General features: G+C 36.9%; 1 protein-coding gene across 1 annotated transcript in view; it reads right to left on the minus strand.

Annotated features, from left to right (window-relative positions):
• Window positions 1–7,500, minus strand: part of LOC135115222 (uncharacterized) — a 159,609-nt gene that overhangs the window by 130,008 nt on the left and 22,101 nt on the right.

Raw genomic sequence — 7,500 nt, forward strand, 5'->3', positions numbered from 1 at the left:
AATGGAGATGGGAACAACGATACAACAACACAGCAAACAACGCAGGATACAACACTAACACAACAACACTAACACAACAAACGGCACGGCAACTATGAGACAGAAACACAACACCTAAGAAAAAGATAATTGGATGATCAAACAACCTAAGAAATAAGACTGTAACACATCGCTATGCAGACTCCATGACCCGCAACACAAGACAACGCAACACAACAATGAACCTGCAACACAACACAACACAACACATAAGAGATGGCACTGACTCAGCACTGCACTCGACACACAAGACCAAGAGTAACGCAACGCAACACCTTAGAAGTGACAAAGTTGCAACACACTAACACAAACAACACGAACAATAGACGAGGAAGCACCCACACCCAGCCACACACACACACACACACACACACACACACACACACACACACACACACACACACACACACACACACACACACGAGGGATGAAGGAAAAGAGGAACAATATGAAAAGGATTTTTTTCATATATTTTCTCTTGCAAAGTTTATATTTGTTTTTCATGCCTATGCAAACACACACACACACACATACACACACACACACACACACACACACACACACACACACACACACACACACACACACTAATGACACAGACATGACTGATCAATACAAAGATAGACACACCAAATAAAAAAAAAATACATCGTCAGGTAAAGTAACATTAAAGAAAACCAAGTAATACAAGAAAACACAGAGAAATACAGAGTTTCATTGTAATCTACGTATCAGATCACGAATCTCCATCAGATAAGGAAAGACTCTCACGAAAAAGGCCACAAATTATCGAAACGTTAACCAACCATAATGGAATGTTAATTTGCCACGAAACGTCCATACTTGTAAATATTATAACTTTGTGAAACTCCCATTAGCGTCTTCACTGCCCTCGACTTGCAATATACTTACACACAAGTGGAGATCAGATCAGAGATACAAGAGAATAATAGAGAGAAAATAATACATTAGAGAGATAATATGATAGGAAGTAGATATATAATAGAATTTAATATAAAAGAGAAAAGAAAACATACTTAGTAGTTTCTCAGATAAATATAAGAAGTTGTGATCAGAAGTAGTGTAAATGTGTAGATTTTGCTAAGGTTTATTAAAGGAAGCAAGGAAGAGTCAGAATGAGAAAAAAAAATAAAGGAAAACAAAGAGAAATAAGAAAATAGTAACTTACGGAAAGAAAAGGAAGAGACATTTGTTAAAGAGAGAGAGAGAGAGAGAGAGAGAGAGAGAGAGAGAGAGAGAGAGAGAGAGAGAGAGAGAGAGAGAGAGAGAGAGAGAGAGAGAGAGAGAGAGAGTTAAATAATTCATCATAATATTTCATGGTATTACAGTATTTGTTCCTTCCTATTCATTTCTTTTCCTCCTAACATGACAATTTACAACGAAACTCCTAGCTCATTCTTTCTTAGGAACATGTTAATCTTACAAACTCCTCGCTATAAACTGCTTTCCATTACATATATTTTTCTTTCGTATCACACTAATGCCTATTCTAAGGTAATATACATGATGTTTTCTCAAAGTTAGGAGAGAGGAAGACTGTGGTAGTGAGGGCTGGAGGTTAAGGTAATTTTTTTCTTCTATTTTACTACCAAACGATTCAGTAACATTAACAGAGAAGCAATATATTTTTTTTTACCGGCCGGGGGAGAGAGAGAGAGAGAGAGAGAGAGAGAGAGAGAGAGAGAGAGAGAGAGAGAGAGAGAGAGAGAGAGAGAGAGAGAGAGAGAATGAAAAGTAGGCGGAACAGACAGAACTATTGATAAGAGAGACGAGGTAAGAAATGATGATGATGATGATGGTGGTGGTGGTGGTGGTGGTGGTGGTGGTGGTGGTGGTGATGAAAGGAATGGAAACGTGAAAAACAAATAGCACTGTCAAATAATATTTCATGTACTATGTTTGCTTTTCTCTCTCTCTCTCTCTCTCTCTCTCTCTCTCTCTCTCTCTCTCTCTCTCTCTCTCTCTCTCTCTCTCTCTCTCTCTCTCTCTCTCTCTCTCTTTTTTTTTCCAACTTTTTCTTGTCCTGTAAATCTTTAAACTTGCAAAGAAAAACTGAAAATGATTACGAAGAGAAGAGAAGAAGAAGAAAAGAGGAAGAGGAAGAGTGAAAGATGAAGGCACGTTGCTGGGTTGGCGTGGGTAAAGTTTGAAGCTTGCAAACGAAGGAGAAAGAGTGAAAAAAAAAATATTATGAAGGTAAACCAAGAGAGGGAGACGGATGAGAGGTGGGAGAATGGAGAGAAATTGGCGGGTGGAGGGAAAAAATAAAACTGATAGCTAAGAACGAAAGAGGTGAAACACAAAAGAAGGAAGAATATGCAACAATGAGAATGGGAGAAGGAAGACAGGTTAAGGTAATAAATGAAGGAAGGAGAATATAAACAAGGAAGGAATGAAGGAAGGGAGAATATAAACAAGAGAAGAAATGGAGGGAGAGTATAAACATGAAAGAGATTCCCAAGATTACAAGAAGCTATGACAGCCTAAAAGATAAGAGGCGAGAAGAGACAAGGTGGGTCATCACAACACTAGAAGCACGATAGATGAAAGGTTGGAAAGATGTTAAAGAAAACGAAATTACTATGAATGAGTGAAATGGATTTAAAATACTTGAAAGATATCGAAGAAAATTAAGTTACTAAGGAAGAAAGTAAGAAGTTGGAAGATTTTAAAGATATTGAAAAAGAAAAACTAAAAATTACAAAGAAAGAGAACAAAATTACAATGAAAGTGAGAAAAGAGAAGTTTTTACAAAGGAAGACAACATAATTACAATGAAAGTGAGAAAAACAGAAGTTGAAACATTTGAAAGGTGTTGAAGAAAACGGAATTATTACAGAACAGACTAAAGTAATCTTGAAAAATGTTGAAGAAAACGAGAATTACTAAGGGAGAGATTGATGAGAAGTTGAAAGATTTGAAAGATAGTGAAGAAAACAAAATTGCACTGGAAAAGAGTGAGGCAAAGGAAACGAATCTAAAATGAGATAGATAGAGAGAAGAAAAGAGAAGAAAAGTGCATGACTGGAAAGAGAAATGGAATGCTGGAGATGGTGGTTCAGATTATCGCGAAGATGAAAGAAGAGAAGCTAGAGAGGAAATAACGTTTGGAAGAGTGAAAGATACGATTACGAAGGAAGTGGAGGAGATGAATGTAGATCGTAAACGAAGATAAATGTCTCCATAAACAAAGAATAAATGGATGTGGAGGAATGGAAAGTGAGAGAAGTGAAAAAAAAAAAAAAGAAGAGAAAGCAAGGAACGTTATAATCAACATGCAGAAGAAAGAAAGTTACAAGAAAGAACACACACAAAAAAATGTCAAGGTGAAGAGCAAAGTATGAAACGGAAAAAAGTATTGATACAAAAAAAAATATAAATAAAATAAGAATATACCCAAATGTCCACCCCCCAAAAAATAAAAGAAATAAAAAGAAATAAAATAAAATAAGAGATATTCATCTAGTAAAAATTATATGTGAGCTTCATGGAAAGGCTTTAGAACGCCAAAAGTCGAGATATTTAACAATGAAGAAACAAATGAACGACTTTGATGCTTTAACAAAACACTGAAGCATGATCTATCTTTGTCTATTTATCTATCTATCTATCTATCTATCTATCTATCTATCTACCTATCTATCCAACTATCTATAAATATTTATCTAATTATCTATATATCTGTGTGTATATATATATTCGTACATCTATTCTTATATTAAACTACATATGTATTTGTTCTACTGGTCTATTTTTCCTTCCTGCCACAAGAACATGAAGAAAGTCTAGGTTCCTCATAAATATTAACTTTTCTTTTCTTTATTTATTTTCTTGAGAGATGATTTCCTTTCTTGTTTCTGAAATGTTGGTCATGCTCAGTCACCATCACGTGATCCTGAACTTCAGCACAAATTCATGCACCAAACGTGTGTATTTATTTATTTTTCTTATGTAAAAGAAACTGAACTAGAATAATTTATGTGTAGAATAAGAGACTGACGGACAGACACACACACACATACACACACACACACACACACACACACACACACACACTTCCCTCCTCCTCTTCATCCTCCTTGTAAGAACCAGCAGGTCTGTCGCTGTTTTTTCTTCCTTTATGATCCTCCTCCTCCATCTCCTCGTCTTCACAACACTACTACTACTACTACTACTACTACTACTACTACTACTACTACTACTACTACTACTACTACTACTACCGCCACTACTACTACTGTCACTACTACTACTGCTGCTACTAATCCCCCACACCATCACCATCACCACAGCAACAATTAACTACCATCACCACCATCACCATTTGCACCATCAATCATAATTTCCAACGTCAACAAATCATATTATCGAGAGGAAGCAAAAAAAAAAAAAAAAAAAAGAAAATCAATGCCAAGAGATAATTTCGTGGGAAAGAAACACACCCACACACACACACACACACACACACACACACACACACACACACACACACACACACACACACGATGGGAAACAAAGCCTTACTTTCGTTATATATTTATCTATTTATTTTATTGTTCATTTTCATCATATTGTCTTCCCTAATAAAAATAATCACCTACCTATAGTAAAGGCTACTGAATAAAGCAACTACACGGATGAAGACTGTCCGTACCTTATATATATTTTTTCTTTTTTTATGTAGGAGGGTCACCGAAAAACTCCTGCATTTTTTTTTTCTTTTAATTCACAAGTACAGTGTAAAAGACTATTAAGTGTATGAAGACTTTACATTCGTCTTATTCCTACAGTCTCGGTGGATGAAGTCTGTACATGCGTCATATTTATTTTTTTTTGCATTACCTCTTGCTCTGAAATTCACACCCACGTGCATACAAACTCCACAACGCCCCTTCACGGCTGCTGGAGCGTCCGTTAAGCACCTGTGTTAAGTGCAAATCAGTAACACAAACACAACGGAGAGAAATCAGCTAAATTGGCCAGAACTGTTGTAATTTTTGTATTTTTTTTCTTTCTTAGTGACGTCTTGTTTTTCTCGTTTTGAATCAAGTGGTGTTACTGTAAAGATTAATTAGAGTAAAGTAGAGACACAAACAGAACGTAAACAAGTTAACTAAATTGACCAGTAGGTTTGGAAGTCTTTTCTGTTATTTTGTTTCTTTCTTACTGACGTTTTGTTCTTCTCTTTTTGAATCAGTTAATGTTACTGCAAAGATCAATTACAGTAAACAAGAAACACAAAGACAATGGAGAGGAGAAATTAACTTGATTGACTAACCTGTTTGGAAGTCTTTTCTACCGTTTTTCTATTTTCCTTTCCTTCCTTTTCTCTCGAAAGCTTAGAGGGGTTTTCCATATTTTTCTATTTTTTTTATTTCTCGTGCTCAACCTTCTTCTCACATCAAAATCAAATAAATAACAAATGTAAGTATCTATCAATTAATCCCTCAGCTTTACGACACTACCTGCCTCCGTCTCGCTGAGCAGAGAATTAATTAATACTTCGTTAGGCAGGAGACACAGAGTTCATTGCGACATCCTCGTTACTCCATCTTACATTCCTCAAGTTTCCCCAGGTACTCACTTACTGATTACCTAACAGAGAAAAACAAGGGAAGCTGCAAGAAGCCATCAGGCCTACACGTGGCAGTTCCTGTGTGAATCATAGCTATTTCCACCTATCATCCTCATTCATAAAGTTTTTCTAGTCCCTTTCTAAAACTCCAATGGTTCAGCACTAACAACCTGATTACTGAGTGTATTCCACTAATCTTCTACTCTATTTGAGAATCAATTCTTTCCCATCTCTTTTTAATTTCACTCTCTTGCTTGAACCCATTATTTTTTGTGCTATCCTGATTATTGACTCTCAAAATAACTTTTATAAGAGAGAGAGAGAGAGAGAGAGAGAGAGAGAGAGAGAGAGAGAGAGAGAGAGAGAGAGAGAGAGAGAGAGAGAGAGAGAGAGAGAGAGAGAGAGAGAGAGAGAGAGAGAGAGAGAGAGAGAGAGAGAAACATAAGAACATAAGAACATAAGAAATAAGGGAAGCTGCAAGAAGCGACCAGGCTTACACGTGGCAGTCCCTGTATGAAACACAGACAAAGAAAGACAGAAAGAGATGGTGAAGAAAATAAGAGGAAACCAATTGTGTTGCGGTGGAATTAGAGATGAGTGATGGTGATGATGATGAATAAGACGCAGGACAGGCTGGAGGCAATCAGTGCACGCCTCTCATCATTGCATCCTGTACCGGGCTGACTGGCGAGGGAGGGAGGGACACGGCCTTCACCTGTCACCTGCCACGTCACCTTGAGGAAGACACAGGGACACGGGACACCAGGACGCCCAGGTGACATCCCAGGTGTGTGTGTGTGTGTGTGTGTGTGTGTGTGTGTGTGTGTGTGTGTGTGTGTGTGTGTGTGTGTGTGTGTGTGTGTGTGTGCAGGTGAAGACCCTAATTTGTCACCCCCATTTTTACTTTGTCATATTTTTTCCTCCTTTACTTATTATCATTCTTGCCCTTGGATTTATTTATTTATCTTTTTTCACCTGAGTATATTCTTATTTATCTTTTTGGTTACTTTATTTTCTTTCTATATTCTCATGAAAACGATGGTGATGATGAAGCTACTACTACTACTACTACTACTACTACTACTACTACTACTACTACTACTGCTACTTCTCTTCTAGTAGTAGTAGCAATAGTAGTAGTAGTAGTAGTAGTAGTAGTAGTAGTAGTAGTAGTACTGGTAGTAGTAGTAGAAGTAGTAGTAGTACCGCCATCAAAAAAATAATAATATTAGTTATTAATGTTATAATTCCTATTATCATTACTACCAGCACCACCATCACCACCAGCACCACCCCCGTCACCACCACCACCACCACCACCACAACCACCACCCTCACCACCACCGCCACTGCCATTCTTTCCCATACTCCCATTAGTGTTATTACCGTTGATTGGCGGGTTGGCCACGAACAGAATAGGAAAATATAAACAATTAGGCGACACACATTTTTTTCTCCCTCCCCGTCGCCTTTGGGAACTCGAGCTGGCGACGCCCCTCCCGCCCTCCAGACAAGCCGACGCACCAGGACACCAGCACACCATGACACCCAGCACCGCCTGTACACTGTAACCTAACCTTACCTAAGATGGTGTTTATAGTTACTTTTTATTATTATTATTATTATTATTATTATTATTATTATTATTATTATTATTATTATTATTATTATATTGCATTTATTTTGTTTTCAGTTCTCTATATTTGTTTCGATGTCTTTTTATGGTATTTTCGTCATCCAAAAAATAGTGAAGCGAGAGAGAAAATAAACAGATAAATAAAAGAGAAATAAAAAAATATATATAAAAAAATAAATAAATATATGAATAAAAAGATAAGTAAATATACGGGAAGATAAAAAAGTAA

Source organism: Scylla paramamosain, chromosome 2, assembly GCF_035594125.1.
Source record: "Scylla paramamosain isolate STU-SP2022 chromosome 2, ASM3559412v1, whole genome shotgun sequence".
NCBI lineage: Eukaryota > Metazoa > Arthropoda > Malacostraca > Decapoda > Portunidae > Scylla > Scylla paramamosain.